We start from the raw sequence: 26,912 nt of genomic DNA, 5'->3' as shown, positions 1-26,912 counted from the left end.
GGAACAGGCAACCCAGGAAGAGGGGGTGCCGTAGGAACATTAACCACCGGAAAGACAGGAGCTTGAATCAAAGGAAGTGGAGCAGCTATTCCAGGCTGACCAGCAGCTGGCTGTACAACAGGTAGTAACTGTGGTACTGTAATACCCTGTGCATACGGTGGAGGTGATCTCAACAGATAAGACAACAGAGGATCCTTTTCTTGATCCTCCATCGGCTTAGCAGGACATGATGGCAATACAGGGTAACATTTATCAACTGCCAAATTATATTTTCTATTCGCCATCTCCATTGCTTTCTCAGTCTCGTTGACATGCAACTGCCTAGCAGACTCCATTAAAGTCAACCCTTTCTCTTTCTGTTCTTTCTTCGTCTTCCTAATTTCTCTCTGTTTGGCTTCTTTATGCCATACGCGAAAAGAATCAAACATTGCCGGCCGGGCTTTTCTCTTGAACAACTTCATTTCTAGATTGTCTAGTATTTCCGTTTCGAAACTACCATGCGGTGGCCAACTAAGGACACCATCTTTCTTGGTATAACGGACCCATACTTCATTATACGTGATAGGACCCACACCATGTTTACAATAGAGCTCATATGTAGGAGTTCCAATCGGAGGAACCGAACACGAATCCTCCAACCGGGAATCCCCGTTGCAACGTAACCAGGACAAGAAACAATTACTACTGGTAGTCATGACAACAAAAACAAATTCCAACAAATATGCGCAAAGAACTTAGGCCTACCAAAATGAACCAATACCAAAACAAAGATTATCTAAACAAGAGCAACCAATGATAATCTACGAATCAAACCAGAGCAACAAAGAACAACCAAATCAAGCGTAACTAAATACTTAACTGAAATATGGAAGACGTCACCAAGGAGAACCCGTCTACGTCTCGCCGTACTAAGGTCTGCACCTCGGGTCCAAGACAGGGCGACAGTCAAGGCAGCGGTCCTCTGTAGCCGTCTGGGAACGGGAACCCTCGTGGAAGAGATCGTCGGGCCACTTTTACGACATGCAGGGATCGATGAAGCGGGGTACCTCCCTCCGGAATCTTCACACGAAACTTCTCGAACTTTTCAGGCTTTGGACCGGTACCGGATGACGTCGCCCCACGTTGGGCGCCAATTTGAGGTTCTGGACTTTTAAGAGTCCAGAGGTGTCAGGGAAACAACACCCGAAGACCCCTGAGTTCCTCCTGTCTCGGTGCACAAATAAACAGAGACACGGGCTTCTCGATGGCGGCGTCAAAGACCAAGGTTTATTTACTGCAGGGACACAGAAATCATAGGAACCACACAGAGGCAGAATCTACGAGACTGTTCAAATTGCATTAAGTGGGTCACTCCTTAAATACACACAAATCGCCTTTAGGCAACATTACACGAATATTTCTCATGCCCAGCCCGGTATCCCAAACAAACAGTGAATTTGACATCAAACAATAATTAGTCGTAGGTTTTCAGTATTCGATCAGATCCCCTCGACAGTTCTCCATTCTTCGCCCGATCCTCCCCATCATAAAAATCGTAACCTCCCCATTGTAAACGCCCAGAAGGAAAGGAGCAGAGCCAGGTGCAAAGGATTGAAATGTAGGATAAGAGGTGTTTATGGATCATAAACGGGCATGGCTACCGTCTTCGGCCTTTCAGTCAGGACAACGGACACGAGAACCAGTATAGCAGGACTGGCCTCAGGCACGGGAGGCAGCTTGATTCTGCCTAGTCATGCAGCGTCAGCCTTTCTCGGGCTCGAACTTACGTGTCCTTAACAAGGTGACCCTGCCGGGGTCATCGTCCGTTCATTGACTATGTGAGGGCAAGAAACAAGATGGATGCCGTAACTAAAATGGATGCCATGACTTTTACGACAAAATGCCCTATTTCCCAGTGAATTCATGTTAGTCGCGCAGCGAAAACACTGTCATGTATACAATGGATCATTTGCGGTTCATTGGTACCGAAATCGTGTCAGTACTACGATACCGAATTCACGGGTTCGGATCGCTACAGAACCTCACCACCAGGCTTATAGAGACATCCAAATCTGGCCTTTATGAGCCCAAAAGCCTGCTTCACTGGCCTCCATGTTGTTCCATGCGCCTCATTGAAGAAGACTGACCTTAGCGTTGTTAGATTCGTATTTGGTGCTAACAAAAACGGTTAGGTGGGATACGCTGAGTCTACAATATGAAATTAAAAAAGAGCAAAAAATTACATACAATTTGTGATCATTAAACTTGAAATTAATAGACACATATATTGATAGAACTTACCAACAAGCCAGGTCATCTCAGGTCCAAGTTGTGAAATTTGCAGGGGTATGGTGCTTTTCCAAAGTACAAAGGAATCATGTTGATACTGGAAAACGTGAACACTTGCATGTGATATACGAATCTGGTGAGCACACAACTTGCACATTGATTGAATAGAAGTATATCTGGTAAGCCCGTGTAGGTGCCCAACAGAAGGCAACCTTTTTGCCCGACCAACCAGGGGTTGTTAAAAATAAAGGAACCAGGATTGCCTTCTGGAACGTAGCCGGTCTCCGTTCCAAGATAGATAATCCCATATGGACTGACTATATCAAGGACATAGATATATTATGTCTGCAAGAGACTTGGTCTTTGGACGCCATTCATATCACTGGTTATAGAACCTTCCATCAACCTGCTAGTCCCTCCACTTCAGGGAGAAATAGAAGTGGCCTGATTATCTATTTATCCAACCTGATGGAGACTCTGTCAGTAAAAGTGGTGGGCTTATGTAATTACTATCAAATATTTCTAATCCGGGTGACTCCCAAGGTGGAGATGTTCATCGTTAACATGTATAATGGTATTGAGAAAGGTCTAGTTAACGCTTTGATAAATACTCTCACTAAGGATTTAGGGGCTCTAGCAGACTCATCTCCAAGGGATTCTATTATCATTTGGGGAGGTGATTTCAACCACTACCTCTGTAAACATTATTTGAGTGGCTGTGGTGATCAGGAAAAATATAAATCAGAATATCTACCACATTTTGCTCATAATAGCGGGGGTGATTCATTTAATGATATGATGGCATCCTTCGATCTGGGTTTTGTTAATCTGCTCTGCAGGCCCCCGGTGGAGTTTAGCCCGACGTATGTGGGGAGAGGGTTTAGTACGTTGATTGACTACGTTACCGTTACCAACTCCCACTCTTGCTGGTTAACCGACTTTGCTACTCATACACTTGGGGTGAGTGATCATCTCCCACTAAGCTTTAGCATACAGCTACCCTGCAAATTAGACCGTACTCCGGCGGAGAAATTGGCCTGGACAACTAACTGTACCCTAAATAGAATGAATGGGTACGCCCTTAGATGGTCAAAGTGTAATCAAGAAGTAATGAACAGGACCATTGTTAAACAAGCGTTAATTCCCATCAATGTCTGCCTTCAGGACGAAGTATCTCATACAGACATTCTGGATTCTTTTGCTATAATTACAAAGACAATTAAAGATGATCTACAACGCCCAATTAAAGAGGGGAATGTAGTTAGAAAAGGGTGGTTCGATTCTGCTTGTACTAAGGCCCATACTGTCTTAAAGAATGCTTTAAGGAAAAATCGGCGGAATCAAACTGAAATTATCTATCTTAGACGCGTGTATAACCAGGCTAGGAAGGCACGTAAATGCGCAATTAAGAACGATGCTTGGGAATGTCTATACAATGCGTCTTTGGAAAAGGATTGCTCTGCCTTTTGGTTGGCGGTCAAGGCTCCTTTCTTTACTACAGGGGATAATGACAGAATGGAAGTGGCTATCACAGAAGATTCTTGGGTAGACTTTTTCGCCGAGGTTTATAATCCAGGAGGGAAAGATAAATTGGTAGACATGAAGATCTTAACCCAGGGTCAAAAGGCGGGCGATTTTGCTCCAATTAAGCTAGATGTTACCGTCAATGAAATCTCCGACGCAATCGCCCAGAGCAAAGGTAACAAAGCGCCAGGTGCAGATGGCGTTCCAATAGATTTATTCAAATATCAGCCTGAGCTCTGGTCCCCACTACTCACGCGTGTACTGGAGGCTAGTTGTGCGCGGGGCTTTATCGATACCTGGCAGACTCTATAATCATACCAATATTTAAAAAAGGGGACCGGGATAAACCGTCTTGTTATCGTCCCATATCCCTTCTGGATTCTTTTATGAAAGTTACCGGGCGTGTTATTTTAAATCGCCTACAATTATGGGCCGCTGAGGCCAACATTTTATCGCCGGTTCAATACGGCTTTCGCAAGGGTTGCGGTACTGTGGAACAGGTCCTTAATTTCACATCCCTACTTGGTAAATATACCCAGGCCAAAGAAGGTAAACTCTTCGTAGTGTTCGTTGACCTAAGTGCTGCTTTCGATTGTGTCATTCATAATCGATTGTGGCAGATTTTGAGTGACATGAAGGTAGACGAAGTACTTATTTCCTTCCTAAGACAGTTGTATGCCGGCGCCAGGGCCCAAGTTAGGTACGGTATAAATGGTGAATGCACCAAGCCTTTCCATGTTAAGAGAGGAGTGAGACAAGGGTGTGTACTCGCCCCACTCTTGTTTAACCTGTACATTAACGATTTAGAAAAAGTTTTAGTTGCTGCAGTACGCGACTCCCCTCAGATCAATCAGCACCAAATCGCGTCCCTTCTATACGCTGATGACGCAGTGATCATGTCCCGGACTCAAAGAGGTCTCCAAACTGCTCTGGACACTTACTTAAACTTTATGGACAACAGGGGGTTAAAACTCAATGTTTCCAAATCATTTGTAATGTCCTGTGGAAGTAGCAAGAAAAGAGTGTGCCGCCTGTTTGCTAGGAAGGAGGAACTTGCCCCAACTAAAATATTCTCTTACTTGGGTATAGTCCTCGAGGAAAAGGGGTCCTGGGGGCCAGCCATCAGAAATAGGACACTGTCATTTAAGAAAGCCACTGCTGCACTTATGACTTTCTCGAAAAAGTTGGGGAAAAGACCACCTGCGATTTTGTTAAAAATCTATCAAGCTAAGTGCATTAGTACAGCCATATACGGGGCAGGTATTTGGGGGATTCATAACAACTTTTCCTCTATACAAGAGGTAGAGAATGCATTTCTGAGATTCATTCTGGCAACTCCTGTCAGCTCCCCTGTTTTTAACTGTCATGCTGAGTTAGGTATGTGTTATGTAAGTGATCTGATTAGCATACAACCAGTTTTGCTATGGTTTAGGGTATGGACCTCGCCGGACCTATCGCTAAATAGAGATATCCTTAAGGATTGTTTGGGTTTGGATAGGGCACTTAGGATACCTTGGTTGAAGTATATCTGTCAATTCACAAGGGATCTTGGTAGACCCGAGTTTTATCAACAACCAGAGTCTTTGTGCAGAATAACAAGAAAGGACCTGAAGGAGCTATGTTGGTCTCACGTTGAGTCACTCAGATTAGGCGTCGAATTTAATAAGAGCCTTGTTTTGAAACATCAACGTATATTGGTCTCCGATAACATTCAGCCCTATTTAACCTGGTGCCAGGTGGGCTTTGACCATTTTTTACTAACCAGGCTTAGGTTCGACGTCTTTTTCCGTTTAGTTTCCTTTCCCGAATTGAACGATTGGGCAAGAAATCTTTGTAATTGCCCTTGTGATAATCTGTCTACCCAATCAACCCTGCACGTAATTTGTTTCTGTAAATTTTATTCGATGGAAAGATCAAGATGGATCAAGCCATTTTAAAAAAAACATGGTTCATGGAGACATTGTCGCCCCGCTTTATTGTTTTTAGTTTCTTTACAGGATGAATATTGTGTGTCAATAATGCTGGGCTTTTTAAAAAGTATTTTAAGGAAAAGGAAAAGTTTAATTAATTTTTAGGTAATTTCGTATGTCCTATTTAACTAAATTTTTACTGTGGTTTACTTTTGTCTGTGTATGAACCTGTTGCTTTTATGACTTCATGTATATTGAAATCGAATAAAGTATTAACTAACTATATCTGGTAAGCACACAACTTGCACATTGATTGAATGGAAGTATTTCTGATTTCTCTGTCATGTGGTGGCACCAATGCAATATGTATGCCATCAATTGCTCCAACCACATGTGGTAGGCGACCCAAAGCATAAATATTTCGCTTCACATTGGCAAAATCTTCTTTTTGTGGGAACTGTCTGAAGCTGTTGATAGGTCTCAACTTTGAAGAAAGAACATCTTGTAGCACACCATTGAAAATTGGTTGTGACATTCCACCAGGTACTGCAACAGTGGTTGAAATGATCCTGTGAACAAAAAAGGGATTGCTGCCATTTATTTCACTATTAATGACATTACTGTGAAATTCCTATGGTGAGGCAGAAGATCTGGCCTCCAGCCGCTGACATAAATCAAGAATAGTCTTCCCATTCAATTGGAGTTTTCTGGACTATATACTGTTTTTCCGTGGTGGCAAGGTCCAGAAATGGTCTCATTACTTGCGGTTGTTGTCTCCTCACTCTCCCGCAGTTCAAATGTCTTCATTTAAAAGAAAAAAAAGAAAAAACATACTTGCAAACATTTATTAAAAGTAAAACACACATTTCTTTTAGTTTTAAAACATATATTTTTTTCACATAATTTTACACAGCATTTATGACTTTTTTTATTTTTTACGCCCGTCCACACCTCCAGTTCTACTACCACCACCAACCTCAAACAGGGAGTGAGAAAGTTAACATCTGCATCAACGATTGGGCACACAGCACCACCCCCATCAAGAGCACCATTCAGAAAAATTCCTCCAAAAAGAATTCAGAACAGTGAGACAAGACAGCAAACAGCTGGAGAGCAGATGGTGCACCAGCAAGGACATTACAGACAGGGCAGCCTTTAAGGCCTCCCTCAACATCTACCACTGCCTGCTGAGAGCAACAGAGAAGATAGCCTTTGCCGAACGCATCAAAACCAGTGCCAATAACAAACAGTGTTGTATGTTTATAATTATATCAACATGTTAGTTGGGCATGTAAAGGCTCAAGGTATAGCAACGTAGCATAGCAACGTGATATGATGGAATAAGGAATGTTTGTCATGTCACTACGTTAAGCCAGCACTGGCAGTTGCTGTCCTGTGCTGCCATGGTTGGTCGCACACTTGTTCCTGGTTGAAATAAACCCTTCAAGAAGGAATTGGTGAAGTGTGCTTTGTTGCAATGACGACGAGGAAGGGATGTACCCCCAGGACGACCAACCCTAAATGAATAGCTGTAATAGGATGGCTGCAGAGCGGTGATGAAAATATTTTAGAAAAGAACTGAAGTAAGGAGATCGGGGCAAGGAAGAGTGCAAGGCAATGGAGCCTGCATTCACTGCACAAGCATTAGCCAACACAAGCGGTGTAACCGGAGAAAGAAATTCAGGAGTACAAGCACATTTCAGTGTGTGCTAGTGTTAGCGGGTGCAGGGCAATGGCCTTGACAGCTGTGAAATTATGCATATCAGGCAAGAAGTTACATTCTCACGGGGCCTGGAAGATGGCAGCCAAGGGCTATGGTGAGAAGCATGTCGGGCCATACTGATAAGGATGCACTAAGGCTGCATAAAGCACACAGGGCCGGCAGGGTTTCACAGTGAGAGGCCAGCCCTATAAATGTCTCGTCGTGAACAAGGTGAAGGGCAGTTGTGTGATCTTACCAGTTCATCAGGGGCAGCTGGTAGGCATGCCTGTTCATTTGAAGCCTCTCCTATGTCACATGACCAGTGAGAATAATTAGGTTGATTGGAAGTCGCTGTTGGTTGTCAGGAAAAAAACTAGACTGCGAAAGTAAACCTATTGGAGTAACAGGAAACATGTTTATTTGTGGGAAAAAGACTAGACTGCCAATTACAACTGGAGGAGCTTGGAATTTGAAAAGTTGTGGGCTTTGGTGGGCAAATTTTTTGACTACTTTTGTTGTTTTACTGTTAGGTGGATTTGGGAAATATTTGTATTTTTCAGGGATAAAATAAGCAGGCAATTGCAGCTCTGAATGTCTTCCTACATGCTCCAAGGGATCTCAGTATGCCATTGGAATATTTGCAAAAAAGATTTTAGACCTATTTAGAAGTGTTAGGGAACCTAATTTTGTAGCCAAAAGGAAGATGGTGTTGCCAAAACATAGCTTGGGAGTAGAGGGAAATGTTGCCACAGGGAATAATGGAGAGTCGTATGAAGAGGATGATGTATATAGCATAGCAATGAAGGTGTTAGAAGTGCACTTTGGGAAGAAAATCCTTGTGGTGGTGGAGCACCATATATCTTTTTACTAGTGCAAACAGCAAGTGAATCTATAGATCAGTATGTGAGTGTATTATATACGTGGGCTGTCACATGCAGTTTCCATGATTCCATGAGGAGAAAATTATAGATCAGCTGACTAATCGTATGAGAAATATAAGGGTTCAAGAAATGTTTTTATGTTTAAAGGATCCATCATTAGATAAAGCCATTGCAGTTGCTAAACGTATGGAAGATACATTGCTCTATGTGAAGGAGTTAGGGAAAAAAGTAACCCTAGGTGGTAAAATCCGCTCCGCTCGCGGAGTTTGCAGATTTTTGGCAACTGCGCGTTCCGCGTAGAACACGGAGTTACCAAAAACTCTACGATCCGCTGCGTAATGAAGTTTTTCCCTTGTTCACACTTTCAAAATGCGTTTTTGCGTGCGTGGTAGCGATTTACCGGGATCCCTGCGTTCGCCGACGAGTTTTCCTATCCATGCGCATGTGCCGCGAGATTTTGGTAGCTGGCTGCGCGATCCCGCGAGAGTGTGCGATCGCAAACACATCATTTGGACGTGCCATCAGACATCCGGCGGAAGTTTGGTGAAGCTCGCAATGCCGGTCACGCAAAATTTGCAATCTGGAGAAGAATATCTCTCAAGCAGCATAAAACCTTCTCGAAAATGATGATATGGATAAAATAAATCCTCAGATTGACATTTAGCTGTACTTTTTTGTTTAAGGAGTCCTTTTTCTTTTTTTTACTTTTTTTGGAGAGGAAGGAAGTGCCCAAGAGTCTCCAACTTCCTGTTTCTGTCCAGCAGGCTCCTCCCAGTGCTTTGTTCATGTCCTGTTCACTTTTCATTTGGATTTGGAGCTGGAAGGATCACCCTTTGTGTCTGCTGCATCATATATCATTGGATTTGAGGACTTTTGGATTTTAGATTTTACAAGTAAGTTGGTGGTGTTTGTTTGATTGAGGCATTGCAGTTGCTGCAACTACAATTTTTGTACTTTTCATCATTTAAAAACAATTATTGTGGGTAGCCAATAGGCCCAGAGCCAGTCATGGGTGCATGAAACAACTGTTTCTATGGTGTCTGTTGAATTTAAACATCATTTAGGGCATGGATGGAATTGGATTGAATTGCAAAATGTGTATTTTTTGGGTTATTTCACTTGTTGGTGTGTGTTAAATAAATGCCTTTGTTGGATTCGTGTGTGGGGTGTGGTTGTTGTGTAACTTGCAAACCTTGTTTAGCCCTGTGGATTTTCGCTTTTGCAGTTTTGCATTAAAGCTGTGTTGTTTAGCATGCCTCCTTTGTCTGGCCATATAGGCCTGCTTAAGTTCATTGTTTTCCAGGCCTCCTGCTTGTTGTGACTGTGAGTGACCATGTGGCCGGTGGCCATTTTGTGGTGGTAGTTGAGTAGTGTGCTGCTTTTCCCAAATAGGCCTGCATGTCTTTCCTTTGTTTCTCTTGGCTTACTGCTTCCATCCCCTTTGCCAGCTGCAGCTCCCTGAATGACGTGATGAGCAAATTAATGTCAAACAGGTTCCACTTCCATTACATTTTTATTTTTGTTTTAGTTTTTCTTTTCTATCCTTCCTGAGTGTACACAGTATACCATGAAAGCCCTTGTTGTCAAAGTCTCAAAAATGGCTACACTGTTATTTTTTTTTGTAAATAATACAGAGTTAATAAAATGTAATAATATAACACTAACAAGTGTGACCACCACACACTAAGTTATATATCATATTTGTCTGTTTGCAATAGTAATAATTGAACCACAACAACAAATGCAACATTTCACTGATGTTCTTCTCCTGGCTTCTTTGCTTTAAGGTGCACAAAAAGACTGAGGAGGAGGTGTCATCATCATCACCCGTTGTACTGCCAGACAGAAGTCCTTCTGTGCACCACGTCACTTCCATGTGTGACCACAGACATCTCTGCAACTTGTGCACCTGCATCCTGTTGACATCGAAAAGAAGAAGATGGCCCCAATGAAAGGTACCAGGTCCTCCAGTACCAAGAAAGTTGCCAGTGAGAAGAAGGAACAGAAGAAGGAATTGGCACTGCCACTTACCAAGACTGGTGTGCCGGACAATATGTTGTTTGGGAAACACAAAATTACGTCTGCAACAGCGGTGTCTGGGGACCCAGCTGGGAGCAGCACCTCCGTATCAGCGGGCCCACCCCACCAACTTAGGCCCAAGGCCATGACTGTGTTGCAGAGGTAGCCAGTTTACTTGCGCAAACGCCAATGAGCTGTGATGTTGAAATGTCATTATCGGAAGTAGTACCCAATCAACGCAGGCGGACACTCAGCAGATAAGTGGGAAACAACAGCCGGAACAAGAGCTGGAACAAGAGCCAGAACAACAGCTGCAACAACAGCCGAAACAACAGCCGCAATAACAGCCACAACAACCGCTGCAACAACAGCCGCAACAACAGCCCACAATAGTAGTTGTTCCTCCCGAAGTAGGGGCAGTTCAGGAAAACAAGCTTCCTGCAGACGAAGAAGAGCAAGCCACTCTTTCAGAAGATCCATTGTCTTCCAGATCCCCAGCAAGGAAAAGGAGGGTTAGTCCATCAACTTCTTCTTCAAGCCCCCCTTCTGATGATCTAGGTACCACTTGGAATTCACCAGCTCAACCTAAGAGTGAGGCACGCCACGCGACGTAGCTAAGGAAAAGGAAGGTTCCAGAAAGCCTTAGAGTTAAGGAGGAAGATGTAGAAGAGGAGGATGATGACGAGCCAGTCATCATGAAGATCACTCCCGCCCCAGTGGAGATGGGGACCGCCATTATTATTACCCCATACCAACACAGGTAACACCAACACGACCTACAGCTTCCATATTTGCATTTGCAAAGGCCTGGCAGGGACCTACATCCAGCTGTAAGTGCACAGAGTCAAATTCCAGGCACACCCTCCAGTTCGTCCGGCATTGTAAGTGGCACCTCCAGCAGCACAAGAAAGTTCACCTCCCCAGTTTGGGACTTCTTTTCGGTCAGCAGTAAGGAGGAGAACGTTGCTATATGCTCAATTTGTCGACAGGGTGTTAGTAGGGGTAAGCTTGGTACAAACTATGGTACCGGAGGTCAAACAACCCATCTGAAAAAACACCACATGATCCAGTGGGAGGCGCACCTACTTAGCCTACAAAAAAGTAAAACTGCACCCATTGCTGTTAGTTGGGATGAGGAAGTAGAAGAAGATATGATCGCGGTGGAATGTGAACAAGAGGGAGACATTTTCTCTGGTACACAAAGTAGCCCTGTCCCCAGCAGTGTAGTGGTACTGCCCACATCCTCAGCAACATCTCAGTGGCACCGTAGTAGGAGTCAGGCTGAGACACCAAGGCAACAGAGTACTGCAATGAAAAAAAGTGTGTCATTCAACCTAACTGGGTTCAAGATGTCACCTGCATGAGCCGCACCAGAAAGGAAAAAAATTCCAGCCTACCATTGTCAGCATGCTAAGGTCGGAGGGGTAGTATGAACGCAACCACCCAATGGCACGTTTGTACAATGCGAATCTGGCTAAAATGTTAGTGCTGGCCCTTCTCCCTTTTTCTTTTGTCGAAGGGGTGAGTTTCCTTGAATTTGTGACAGCCAACTGCCCAAAATGGAAGGTTCCCAGCCTGTGCTATTTCGCCAGAGTTGCTGTACCAGCACTACATTATGATGTGCTGGAATTGCTTGGACAAGCTTCACAGCAGAGTGCTGTTTACAATATTGACCAGTCAACAGACATGTGGACCAGTTGCCAAGCCACTGACTACATGTGCATCACTGCACACTGGATCTCTTTTGTGGGGGGTTAGAGAAAAGATATCTGAAGCAGGTGTTGTTGACACTGCTGAGATTTTAATGCTACTCGGAAACATGCAACTGTAGCCATGTTCGCCTTGGAGAAATCTACTGCTGCAAACATTTTGGAAGAGTTTAACAGCAAGGACTATGACTGGCTGCGCCCAACAGGGTTTAACATTGGCTTTGTTGCCACAGACAATGGCAGTAATATAGTTAAGGCCATGGGCAATGGTGGCTATTTCGGGGTCCTGTGTTTGGCGCACTGCATTAACATTATTGTTCAAGACTTTCTAAAAAAAGAAGCCAGAGTCAGCAACTTACTGACCACCTGCAGAAGAATATGCACACACTTCAGCCATTCTTTTAAAGCCCGGCAGCAGCTGAGGATCATTCAACATGAGCATAGAATGCCAGTCAAGCGTTCATCCAGGAGGTGCCAACACGTTGGAACTCAACTTATTACATGCTTGATCATCTGTTTGATCAGTAGAGACCAATAAATGAGTATGTCATGCAAAGAATAAGAGATGCGACTGTGAAAAGCATGACCCTACAGATGGAGCAATGGGGCCTAGATAAATGCCTGACAGAGATGCTTCTTCCTTTTGAGCTCTTCACACATGAAGTCAGCAAGGCGGACTGTACTATGGGCCGAGGTATCCCATTGTTGCACATGTTAGAGCAACAGCTCAAGGAGGTGTCTCAAACATACACAGGTGTGGAAGAAAAAAATGAAGCATGTGAGTAGGTGGAGAGCTTATCCCGTCGCTTAGCTGAAAATACAAGGGTGCAAACTCGCATTATTTCATAAAAACATTGCATTTGTGCCACAATTCTGGATCCACGGTACAAATCAGCACTGAACACTAACACATTAATTCCTTTTTCACTAGTGGATGTTGCCCAGTACAAAACTTGTATAACTGAGGCAGCCAATGACTTGGAAAATGAACGGCTGCTAATTAAAGGCCTGCTACTCAAAACCACAACAAGTAATGCAGCAGGGCATCTGGTGTCCAGTTCAACTTCAGAGCCTGAGGGCAGTGCGTTTGGCTCTGAGCTGTCACCAACACTATCGACAACAGCAAGAACCGGATCAACAGCCCCAGTAAAATCGGCACGGGAATGGTATTTACAGCAAGGGCTTGCTAGATCCAGTGCTGATCTAAAGAAAAAAGAGACCCAGCAAAGTGGAGCACCCCTGAACATTGAGCGGATGGTCCAGGCCTATCTGGATGACCCAACAGAGGTCTACATTGATCAAAACCCATTGCTGTATTGGTAAGGTTAAAGGGGCCAATGGCCAATGCTCATCAGGCTAGCGCTAAACTATCTGGCTTGCCCTGTTGCAAGTGTCTCTTCTGAGCGTGCTTTCAGTGCTGCTGGTACCATTGTAGCAGTGAAAAGGACCAGTCTCTCACCCCAAAATGTGGAGAGGTTAATCATGATCAAAATGACTCAGCACTTTATACCACCGAATTACAAAATACGCGAATCAACGCAGGAAAATGAGGACAGTGACTTAGGTGACGGAAGTAGTGTCTTGGATGATTACCTATTTCTGGTTGAACCATCAGAGTTTGAGGACGAGCTATACTTCCCAGACAACTAGGCTTTGAACTTCTTACTTTCTTTCTTTCTTATTTTAGTTTTATGTGTGTGTGTCTCCATCTTTCTGGTTCGAAACTTCGAATCACAAAAAAAACATCAACACTGTCTTCTAGTCTTTTTATTGCCATATTGGAGTTGCAGCTCAGTGCATTTAACTTAAGTTCACTCCTACAAGTCCTGTCCCATCCTCCTGACTCGACCTAAATCCATTACCCTCAAGCCAGATGATGATTGGATAGAGAAAAGTACAAAATAATGTTGCCTTGTCGAGTCCCTCCAAAAGAAGTGGAACATGATGACTACTATAACTATCCTTCTTTCAAAGCCGATAGAGACTGCCCCTTAACTTAAAATGAGAAGAACAAGGAACAGGTAAAAATGGCATGCATTGGACGCTGACTCTGAGTAATTGGTGTTTGTGTTGTTGTTTGCTGTGCATGAAGTGAATTCAGGGTGTACTATTATTTAATCTACACTAAAAGTGACTCAAGTCAATGTTTCCCTTGTTGATAATAACAGAATTGTACTTCTACCGCAGGCCGATCCATTGCATTTTTGAATATAGCATCTGGACTCACTCGGTACACTGCAGATTGAATTGGATAACACCATGATGATGACCACAGTGACATAATATCTTCGCTGTCAGTCAGTAGGATCGGAGATGATTGATGGAATAACACAGGGTGTTTCATGAGTGGCATAAAAGGTAAACAAGTCAACAACAACCACATCAGACCTACATGTCTGTGTAGTGGTGGAGTCGAGTCACGAGTGTAGTAGTGGTGGTATGACTGACAGCTGTGCATGCCATTGATTTAGTTACTTACTTTGGAAAATGCTCTTTTGCTGTATATGTGACATGTGTGCTCTCTCTGGCTCAGTCAAAATCTAAGCTAAGTGGAGGTTGGGTGGGCACCGTGGGCCTGCTCTGTCCGGTTGGTGTTGTAGGTTAATGCTGGAAACAGACAACAGAGTAGCCACGCCACTCTGAAAGTGTTTTCACTCTTCCGTAATTTTTTTTTTTTTTCTCCATGATTTTTAAATATCCCTTTTGTTTTTCCATCTATACTTACAGGCCGGCCTTTACCCTGTGCTAAACAGAGAAAAACAGCCCACACTCACCTACCAATCTGCATCCGCCAGACCGGCAGTGGCATCCAAGATTGACGGGCGCAGCGTCCATGGAAGGGAGGACCAAGAGGAATGCCGAGCTGCAACTCCCCAATTTGACCAGGATACCATACAGTAGTATCAACATTCATCATCTTTTAAATAATTTGATTCATTTTTCTCTTCAATCGTTACGACTTTGTCTTCTTGTTGTTTGCTCTCTGCTTATAATTGATCTCTACAGCTATTATGTCATTTTCTTTGCTAGCTTTAAAAAGTAAGCCCAGTACAACAGAAGTAAACATTTATGTCATTTGGGTCTCTCTGAGGGCAGACAGTCATGGCAAATTGAATAATAATTAATATTAAACTGCTGCCCTGTACTGTCTACTAGTCTAGTTAGTAAGTACTACTTATCATTAACCATCAAGTCATCATCATCATCATGCATGCATTTCCTTTTTCTCCCTAAACAGATTTATGGATATGATGGTCGTCTGCCAAGATTGTGTTCTGTTGTTTGTCTATGTGTACTGTTTTTCTTTGTCAAACCTTTCCCCAAACCCCTCTTTACAGCAATTCATCAAACCCTAACCCTCTTCCCCCAGGCTGTGTGATTTATATTGAGGTGCAACTAAATTAAATGTACACCAATAATTGATCAGACGCTTGTTGGGGCGGATGTGGTGAAAGCAACACTGATTCAATTTTAAGGCAGGGCGAGGATCTTCCTCTGCTTGCCCACCCATGCTCAGTATATTAACAAGTCAATTTTTGTCCAAAGGAACGTAATCCATCATAATTAATTGCCGGCATCGATTGGATTCATCATCCTACATTTACAGCACTAAAGGTTACGCTTGTGTCAGGTGACTCAACATAACTACAGTTTGTAACTTGGTGTTGTACTAGGCTGTCCCCGCCACCATTATGTTTTATATTACTTTAGCATTGATAATCAGAATTATTATGGTTTATTGTTTGGCGGTATTCTTGTGTACTGTAGTGTACTTCATTCTACTACTCCTTCCAGAGTCTCTTTCAGGCAACTGACTGTCTCATTTTCTTTCTTTGCAAATGCTACTGCCAGTGTCTACTACTACCACCACAACCATGGCATCTTGGGAAACGAAACCATCATCACCATGCAGCCATTGCTGTGCCTAAGCTTAAATATCAATCACGGGTAAGAGAAGAAGTCTGAGGGAGGCATAATTAATAATGGAAATAATTCATTAATTCACACACCCTTGAGTCCAGTTGCAGAATGCATAGACTAGGAGGAGAGACTGACAGTACTAGTAGGACAAGTCACTCAGTGAGGGTACCGCATCTATCTGTTCGTATGTTACAAGAAATCAGCAGATTATTTAAATAAAACCCTGGCTGCGGCCCTGCAGCAGCAAAGGAAATTATGTGACGTAAAAGAGTAACCCCCCTACAAAACATTTACATCATATGTAAAGTTTAAGTATACATGTAATTTAATCTCCTAACAAAAATAAACTATGTAAAAAAGAATCCCACAACACCTGACCCACCCCTCTCCCTAACCCCAACCAATGTCCAAAAAGAATAGTTCAACCAATGCCCGTTTAAAAATAAAATTGCTCATATAAGCTATAACCCCAACTTTTCCCCAATGTGCGCTCAATGCACACCCACAAAAAAAGGAATAAAAAAGGGGCAATCCAACATGATCTCTCTATTGGCAGGCTCGCAGTAGCCGGTTAACCACCAGGACCTCCTGCTTCAGTTCCTTTACCTGCTCCTCAAGGCACGCCATTTGGTGGAGCATGCAGCACTTAAAAGCTTGGCAATTGCATACACAGGGGGCAGCAGTGCTGAATGTAGTGCGGCGGGTGGCTGCCAGACCCCTGCACCGTACCACTCGAGTGGCCTGGCTAGGGCCCGGGGCATTGGAGGAGTCTGCAGCTGTTGCCGCCTCCTCCTCCTCCTCTGCCAGTGCCACCAGCCACCGATATTCATTTTGGATGTCCTACAGCTTCCAGCGCCGGGCCATGGCTGCCAACTCCTTCCTGTCCGGTTAAGATGATTTTGTTAGTTTGGAAGGAGAAGCTATATCAAGAAGAAAAAAGAATTTTGTTGTAACCAATATACTCTTAGCAAAACAGTGAGGGCATTGTACTAGCACTATGGACTCAATCCAGAAGTACACCAGTCTTCTTCTTCTTCTCACTTGTTTAACTAAATTAAGTAACCTTGTTGTAGCCGGCATGCCAGCTCAGTCAGCTTGTGCCCAAGACACATATTCGTCTCGTGACACAGACTCACGTTAGTTTTATTTACTACTGTCTGCATGTGGGGAAGCTGACTACTACACAATCGTCTCATTTTTCTATTATGGGTGGCACTGGCCATACACTGTTACATCAAGGGCAAATGCTCAATTTAACTTTCACCCTGCCCTGACTACTATACTACAACAAGGCAGATGATATGTGATCCAAATGATCATTGCTTATATATGGGATGACATGAGGTACTTTGTTTTGATTGATTGTGTAACCATGCAGCCGATACCCCACCCATGGCAGGCAGACACAGTCAAAAAAAGATTAACATAGTTAGGGAGTGGGCCTCAGAGTCAGAGGGAGGCGCATGATAACAACATACAAACACAATATATATGCTGTGCTTGCAAGCTACTCTGAGTCAAGGGAGTATTCTGAAAATACAACTTCTATTCTCCTTGGCTTTGCTACTTTGGCACGGTTTATTTTTCTTTTACATTCTCTTCAAAGACTCTTCATCCAGTGACAGTCTCCACCTATGCTATCTATTATGAATACCACCCAGGCATCCAGCCATTCAAAGTAAACATGTCTATCATTCTTCTTAATCTCTCAACAAACCTTAGTTTGTTTCACCAGCAACAAGTATTTTTTTAAACCACTACCCATGCGTCCCTACTTCTTTGCTTGTCTCTGATTTTGACCCATGAAGCACAAGATTCTTGCTATCCACCCATACAGTTTCACCCACCCAGGCAGGCCTCTTTTCTTTTACCTTCCACCCATCCTTCAACCACCATCTGATTCCAATCGGCCACCTATGCATGCATCCCACGCATCCTTCTCTGCCAGTCATATATATTACATCTCGCCCGTCCTTCCACCTTCCATTCTTCTTTCTCTTTTCTTTCAACCCATCCATCAAGGTCATCTGATCTGACTCCTAGTCTTCTCCATAAAACTTTCACAGCTGAGTTGAAGTTAGATGGAAGAGGCCATTAGTTACTCAACTACTCCCGCCGCTAATGCTATTGCTCTAATGCTTAGTAAAGGGTGCTTCTTCAACCGTTGTTCACAACAACTTGGTCTCTCTCAACGTACACAACACCCTTGTAGCGAGTGTGTAACTATTGTCAATAAGTAAGGAATATAAGTAAAACTTACCACCGCCTGCCACTGCTGCTGGCTTACCCACCCATGTGGCAGCTGCCGCATCCACTGCTCCCTCCTGGCTGGTGTCGCCTGTCCCGCCGCTGGCTCCGGCACTGGTGGTCATGGTCAGTACGCCTAGAAAAAGCATTACACATTTTTTAGATGCCATAAACACCTCCCCATTTTTATCACTAGCAAGATTGAAAAAAAAGTACAAATACATACATACACCACATACATCACTACAGATCGGGTACTAGAGTAGAGTAGACACTGCTAGTAGTAGTATGTCCTATGCTATCAAAAATAGTAAAATATCTGGTTGGACATTTTGTTGGTGGGAATTGTTGAAAAGCCTCTCAAGATTAAGAAGACTAGAAGAGCCCAACCCAAAGGACTGGACTCAGTGGCAAGAGCTACTGGTGAATCTGAGTTTTAATAAAACCTTTTAAATAAAGAGTGGTCAACTGGGCAAGCTTAGCTACAGACAGACTAATAATATTAGTTTTATAGAGAGGCAGTTAGAGGCAGGGATAACAAGAATTTAGAAACAGATAGTCTAGAGCGAAGAAGATTTGGTAAAAAATAGAATTAGGAAACGGAAATGATAGTTCGGAAACAATAAGGTGCAGTAAAAGTTAAGGAAATATAATTATTTATATTAACAACAGGAAGACTTACTAGGGCCAGCAGCAGAGCCCTCGGTAGAGGAGCAGTCCTGGTCCTGGCGTTCTCCAGCTGCTCCCGCCGACTCGGACCTCATCTTCTTGCCCCTGGGTGCTTATCATGTAAGATATTATAAAGAAAGAGACAAACATTGATGATTGGTGTGAAAAAAATAAACTCTTTTTAAAAACGCTCCCCTAAACATTTTGGGAAACAACAATTGCAATAAAATTGACCTATCTAATCTGATCGACTGGTAGTATCGCGGAACTCGCGGACCATCTAGTTATTATATTTATGAACACTAATCCAGTGTTCCATTCTGATTCCAGAATACTACGCCTAAGTACCACCTGACCTAGCCCACCTATTCAGACGGGCCAACAATTGTTCACTAAGTCTGCATTTCCATTTATTTTAGTTCTCAAAAATTCATAGATGGAGGACACATGCATACATTTTTGCATACACCAAATTGTTGGTTGGTTGCTTGGTGCTGATGTTCTCTTAAACCTATTAATCCCTCACTAAACAAACTAGAAAAGGTTCAACTGAGGCCTGGAGTAAGCAGCACTCAATAGCACGCGACATGACGGAGGCTGCATCACAGATACTGCTTAAAAATTACCAATTAATACTAAGTAACTACCACTATCTTAGTGACAGGAGGGCAAAGCAAGGACTAGAGTCTCTCTAGAATTACCTAACTTAAGTTCTCTAAAGTAAACTCTCACATAATCAGCCCAAGCGAGCGCAAAGTTGCAAACAACAAGTAAGATTAGTAGCGCCGAGCACCTCTGTCTAGAAGAATAACAATCAGAGAGGATTTTTTAACTTAATTTACCTGCAATGTAAGCAATTAGGAAAAACATTATATTCGCAATAAAAGTAACACAGTCTAGAGAACACACAATACTACTAGTATTAGCTACTCACCAAGCCCCATGACCTCGACACCTAGCAGGTCCAGCAGCTCTTGCTCTCGGTCCAATATGCCTGGCCACCGGTGGGTCAGCTGGTTATGGGTGTGCTGGACCCCATAGCAGCGAAACATTGCCCGGCGCACCCTCGCCCACCGGCAGTGACAATCCTGGGTAGCATACCCGGAGCCAGGCCTGCCGCCTGCTGCCAAGGTCCAGGGAGGTGGCGCTGCACAAAATAAACAAGGGTGGCCACCTCTGCCTCGCCGAAAAGGGACTAGGCCTGCACCCCTGCTGGGTGCAGTCTGCCACATCGCAGGTGGCTCTTTGGCGCAGGCACCTTGCCCTTGGAGCCGGTACCCTTTCCCATAGGCATGGTTCTGGGGTAGGCGGAGGGCGGAAAAGAAGATTTAGCAGGAAAAAATAAAGCTAGGGGAAGAAGTAGGAGAGTAAAGAAGGAAAAACAGTAGAAAAGTAAAAAAAACAGTAAAAGTAGAAATAAAAAGCAAAATATAGACTTAGGGACAGAGAGGGATAGATAATAAATAAAAAAGATCAGATAAACAGGGTAAAATACAAAGGATTGAAAAGATTGGAGAGAGATTGAAAAACAGGCCCAGAACCATGCAAAAGATAGGAAAACATGATGGCTGCGCCCATTGGTGACCGCTATATTTCCCCCGAATACACCATCCGCGTTGCCGAATGTCAAAAACATCTCGCGAGCAAACGCGAGCACAACGGGACCATACGCGAGCACACGTGAGCATGCGGAAACAAGCAACTCCGCATGCTCGCGTAGGTAAGCGTAGTGTCGCAGAGTTTTTGTACATCTTTGCGTAGCCTTGCATAGCCTTGTGTAGCCTTGTGTAGCACAGCTACGTGAACTTCGCCCAGGGTTAGAAAAAAGTGATGATGAGGTAACTGTACAAGTAGTAAACAAGGAACATAGACAGATGATTGAAAATGCATCCAACTCTAATAAGGAACTTTTTCAGGTGGCTACTAAGCTTTCCTCTGACCCCAAAAAAACAATACAACCACACATAGCCAACAGTTTGTGATACCCTGGCCTTCACCTTCAAAGACAAGGTTCACCACATCTTCAATAGATTTGACGCTTCTCATCCTGAGGTCGCCAACGAGCTGAAACGTCAGACAGTCCAGGGTTCCCCACCTCCCTGAAATTTCTCCCTTATTTCCCAATCAAGTGCGCTCTCTCCTGCTTCAAGCAAAACCAGGGTCCCCTGAGGACCCTTGCCTCCCCCAGGGTACATAAGCTTGAACAGGAACTTATCACCACCATTCTTTCAGCCATCTTTAACACAGTGCTCTCATTGGGTATATTTACAACCAGATGGAAACAAGCCTCCCTCCTTCCGCTAATAAAAAATACCAATCTTGGCCCTACAATCCTAATTACTACTGTCTCATCTCACGTCTTCCTTTCGGAGAGGACCAAAACGCTGACCTTGGGACAATTTGAATCCTCACCTTTTACTCTGCCGTGTGAGGTCCCAACCTTTTTAATTTCTACATCTCTGTACTGGCTTCAACCTAAATCTTACCTCTTATGCTGATGACACCCAATTGTCAGTCACAGCTCCTGACAAAGACCTCTCAGGGCCCCTACGTTTCCAGGACTGTATGAGAGTAATCAGTCTCTGGATGAGTAAACACTGTCAAAAACCAAGCTCTGAATAAACTAAAGTAGTATTGTTCAGAAATCACTTTCTCTCCCGTTCCCCAGCCTAGTGAACTGATGCTCTCGGCCCCGCCTCCCATGCCTGTGACCAAATCCAAAAACCTGGGCTTACTTAGTGATGACAAGCCCAAATTTGGAGCCCATGTCTCCACAGTGGTTTCGCCCTCCTTTCACTCTCTAAGAATGATCAGGAAATGTCTTCCCTACATCCCGGAGAAGACCTAGATGAATGTGATCACAGCCTTAGTCCTCTCAAAATTGGACTATTGCAATGGTCTTTACATGAAACTGCAAGAAACATGATGGTTAGAAGGATTCAGTTAGTCCAGAATGCAGCAGCCAGAATGATGATTGACCTCCCAAAATTTCACTTGATTGCTTCCCGAATCCGAAAACTGCATTGGCTCTCGTTCCACAGGTAGGTCAAATTTAAGGCCCTCTGCTTAAGTCACACAGGCCTGCACCATGCAGGACCTGAATTCCTTTGCCACTCCTTCCAGTGATACATCCCCAACAGACCCCTGCATTCTGCTACATCCAGAATGCTTACGATCCACAGAGTCAGGAAATCTAACTGGGGATATAGGAGTTTTGTCGCCAGTACAGCCAAACTATGGATTAGTCTTCCTGCCCACCTCAGAGATATTCCGTCCCTTCTTGCATTCAGGAAGGAGCTCAAGACATAGGTCCAGATGTATCAAGGGTTTTCCCGTTCGCAAAACGGGCCGATTCGCAGAATTGTCCCATTTGCGAACGGGAATAATCCTTTTGGGATGTATCATCCCAAAAGGCCATCACAAAATAAGAAATCCAAAAAGTTGTGATTCCCTATTTTGCGAATCCATCAAGGAATCGCAAATTGCGATTCCTTAAAAGCAATTCTGGAAGCACCCAAAATTTGCGATCTGGACTTAAGAAATCGCAAATTACCACCAACTTCAAGTTGGTAGTAATTCGCGATTTCCTAGAAAAATTCACTTTTTTACATTTTTCAAAGTGCCATGTGGCGCACACACATGACCTTGGGGCATGTATGTGTGCTACATGAGCACACATGCATATTTCAGGGGGTACAACAGGATGTCCTTTTGGCACCCTTGAAATTGCATGCGCAATGCGCAATTTGCGAGTACCTATTGGAGACACGGAAATTGCGCGTGCAATTACCATTCATTTCTATGCACCTCTTGGCCCATAGAAATGATTGGGAAGCCATTCCTTATTTGCGAGTCGCAGTGTGGGAGTCCCAAATAAGGAGTGCGTAGGAATCGCTATTTAAATTGTGAAACCTACATACATTGCATTCTGTGAGTCTTTAATAGCAAATTGGTAAATTTCGCTATTAAGGACTCGCAAAATACAATGATGATACATCTGCCACTAAACTCTTTAACAACTAAGAGGGCCATAATTCTGCATGCTGAAGTTCAGCTAGTGCCAAGACACCCATGGGGATTTTGTGCACTTTATACGTTATTTTAACATAACATAACAAGGTAGATAGGTACAAAAAGGGAGCGGTTAAAGCTGGAAAAAGTAATGAAGGAGAAAAAAGGGCATGTAATAGGTGTGAGAGCATTAGAAAGCCAAGGTGCCGATTCACAGAACTAATCTGAGATAAAATCCTAAACTTCCTACTTTTGGTATTCACAGCAGGCATTTAGTAGTATTAAAGTTAGGACTCCTAACTTCACTACTACTAAACTTAGACAAAATCCTAACTTTATGACTTTCGGTATTCACAAAAGGCATTTAGTAGTAGTAACTACTACTAAATGCCTTCTGTGAATAACAAAAGTAGTAAGTTTACAATTTTATCTCAGTTTAGCAGTAGTAAAGTTAGGATTCCTAACTTTACTACTACTAAATGCCTTCTGTGAATACCAAAAGTAGTATGTTTAGGATTTTATCTCAGATTAGTTCTGTGAATCGGCCCCCAAGTGTTTTAAATGTAACACAATTCAGCACTTGTCGAGAGCGTGTAATCAAATGAGATTTCAGGGGAAAAGAAATGTATATTTTGTACAAGGTATTACTGGTGGGGAGGATGAGGGTTCATCTGATAATGACCTTGAAGTACTAATGCTGGATAAAGTTACAATGGAAGATCATAATCAAGGTTCATGATGAAGGCAGCATTTGGAGACAAAGTGAATATGTTGGACTATATGCTACATACTCCGTCTAAATTTGTTGTATCTATCAATGATGTTTTGGTTTTTGTTTCATCTAAGAGATCTTTGATTGTATACATAACTGTTGGACGGCTTAGATTTTTTACTATGAGTTTGCATTAGTAGTTGCTTAGTAAATTCAGCCAATAATAAACATGTAACTTGAAATTTGTATTTAGAATTCTTCATACATCAGCTAAAGCTTTTTGCACGGTAAGTTGTATTGATGAACTTATCAGGGGTGTTTCATGCTTATTTCTGAAAGTTTTTATGGACAGAATATGAACTAATTGATGATTTTATATTGTTTTTATGGTATTTTTATGATTGCTATTGCAAATTGAATACAAATATTTTGATTTTTGAACTATGAATGATACATGGGTATTGCAATGTACTCTTTTTTTATAAGAGGCTGAATGATGGTAAAATAAGTAACTTTGGTCTACGACCATGTCCACAACACTTTTTGAACAACTATGTATTTATGTGATTTTTCCTTGTTCGTGAATATGACATGCTTCTCACACCTTTTCTTTAGCATGAGAGGGTTTTAACTTAATTGCAAACACACTTTGATGCCTTACCTTGATTTGATTATTTCCTGGTGTCCCACATCTTGATTAGCCTATATGTTCATTATGTCAATATTACTCTGGTAAACTAAGAAGCAGAGAATGTAGGCAACTAACGATAACATTTTAGTTATGTATCACGTTAATGAACGATGTCAATGCGACTTATTATCTATGTGCATATGTTAACTTTTGTTATTGTGATACCTGAAGTTGTCTGCCCTTTGATCTTTTTATATCACATATGTATCTAGAATCAATAATTTTTTCCTGAATAAATATAACACATTCAGTGCATAACAGACACTGATTTTTGATGTGAGCTTTTCTTTTGTTCTCTTACTACTCTCATCAGCCTGCATATACTGTCATGGGAAACACATATGCTTAGGAGAAAATTATTTGTTAGACAACATTGCTTTAACTTTGAACACTACTGTTAATGACTTGCGACACCATTGCACATACACAGCTGTACAACATTTATATGATGTATCTGTTGTTCTTAGACTGCAATTAATCTTTGCACACATTATTTGTCAGTTGATATCTATGACATTGCAAATATTGTGATTCTGTCCTCTCACACAATGTGACATGACACAGTATTTCTCAATGCGGGCATATTTCTATTTTCATTGGGTAATTAGTGAAGTAATCCCACAATGGAACATCAGTGTCCATACGTTTTAATGAAATACTGCAACTATGTTTACATAACGCAAGATCCAACCACAAACATTGAGATGTGTATTATGTCAGACTTTGCAATTTTAATGATATTTTGACTAATCTGCTTTCCTTACCAATAAGTAGGCCATTCCCAAATCTGCAATTTTAAACCGTTCATTGATGGTACTGTGCAGAAATGTACACGCATCATGAGTACTTCAAGATTACTTAGGAAGGACATTGACAAACTGTCTATTATGATCCACTATTGCCTGGACATTGATAGAGTAATTGTGTTTGCTATTTCTTTAAATTTGTGCAATGGCTGCAGAGGGGTCACATTGCACATTTTTGCAATCAATGGCACCGAGTTAATGAGTGTATCCATCAATGTTGTTGAACACTTGCTTGGTAGCTAATTGTTGTTTGCTGGTTTTGGGAAGAGAAGATACTGGGGTGCAAGTTTTATGATGGCTTCCACCGCTGAAAATGCTCCCTGAGACATGCCAGCTAATCTTGCGATATCTTCTCCAACAATTCCATGATACTCGCCCTCCTTATATTTGGATGACCTCCTCCTCCCTCATGCCAATGATGGATATACGTTGACCGAATGCACGCTTCTTCCTTCTTCACTGCTTACCTAGTTGTCTCCTACTTACTTCCAATTATAATATGACAACCTCCATTGCGTAGTTGAGTTTGCCCAAAGTGTACTGCAATGCGGAGGTTTTCATTCTGAAGCCACTGCATCATTTCCTACACTTGCATGGCTATGTTCAGCATTCTGATGCATTTCTATAGTTTGTTTACACTGCGTCATAATGCATAAGGTAGTGAAATGATGATAACTACCACTGCGTCCCATTTGCATTGGAATTTATATCGGAATACCCACATTCCATATATTATTTGCAGAGAGATTCAGCATAGCAGTTGCACCATGCAATTGCCTAAAAATGACGCAGTTGTGCTCTTGCATTGCTTGATAAATTTGACGTGCTGCTTCAATTGCACTTGCGACACTGCGTTTTGCAAGGCTGACGCAAGCCCTTAATAAGTATGGGCCTAAATGTTTAGTTTCATCTTCCAGATAAACAAATGAATGTGGGCCAGCACAATGTGTAGCTGTAACAACATTTCCTGCTTTACTTTCATGATCCACACACAGACAGCGCCTTTGAAGAGGATTATCTTGAACCATGTTTGCTTGTACGCTGAACACAGTTACACCCAGACTCCTATTGATGTCAGTGAGTTATCTATTCTCTTATCCTTGGTTTCCCAACACGCATGGCACAATCCTCAGAACACATTAGTATTCACAGAACACCCACGGCGCATAGAGGGAATGTTGGTAGAGTAGTTATTTCTATGAGTAATGGCATGATCTGCAGGAGCTGTGTCAACTGAAATCCCTGCTGCAGGCAAAATATGCTGAATTAAATCTTGTTGCAACAGTGTCTTCATTCACTTATTTCCAAGTTACCCTAATTGAAATATAGCACACGGAGCACCTGAAAGTCATAATCTCCCATGGTATGTAACTAATGATTATAGATATCCAATGCCCTTGCTCTTCTCTGAGACATTTTTCTAGAAATGCATTTGGAATTCAGGAGGCAAAGTTAGGAGCCTCTAACAGTGATAATGGTTAAGTAGCCCAGTGTAATATACAATGGCAAGTACTGGGTCTAAACAAGCATACAATCCATACAATCACTCACATTTAGCTTTACTAAGTTTATTTTAATTATGTTCAGTCATCCCCTTGAACTAACTGTGTAGATTATTTTATTTGTTGGCTCTTTGCAACATTAGGATGTATAAGAAATATTAGTGGTAAATAGGGGTGGCATACTCCGTGTTCTTTCCATTCTTTCCCCATATTCGAAGAGCGAATAATAATTTGAAGCATATTAGTGTTGGGGAGAGGATGTGGTCCGTCAGCTTAAACTGCCGATTTTGATGCCGGAAACTAGGGTTCGAGTCTCGAGGTCACGTCCACATCCTATGAT

The sequence above is a fragment of the Triturus cristatus genome, chromosome 8 (assembly GCF_964204655.1).
Source record: "Triturus cristatus chromosome 8, aTriCri1.1, whole genome shotgun sequence".
In the NCBI taxonomy this organism is placed as follows: Eukaryota; Metazoa; Chordata; class Amphibia; order Caudata; family Salamandridae; genus Triturus; species Triturus cristatus.
The sequence above is the reverse complement of the archived record's forward strand: the minus strand, read 5'-3'. Positions refer to the sequence as shown.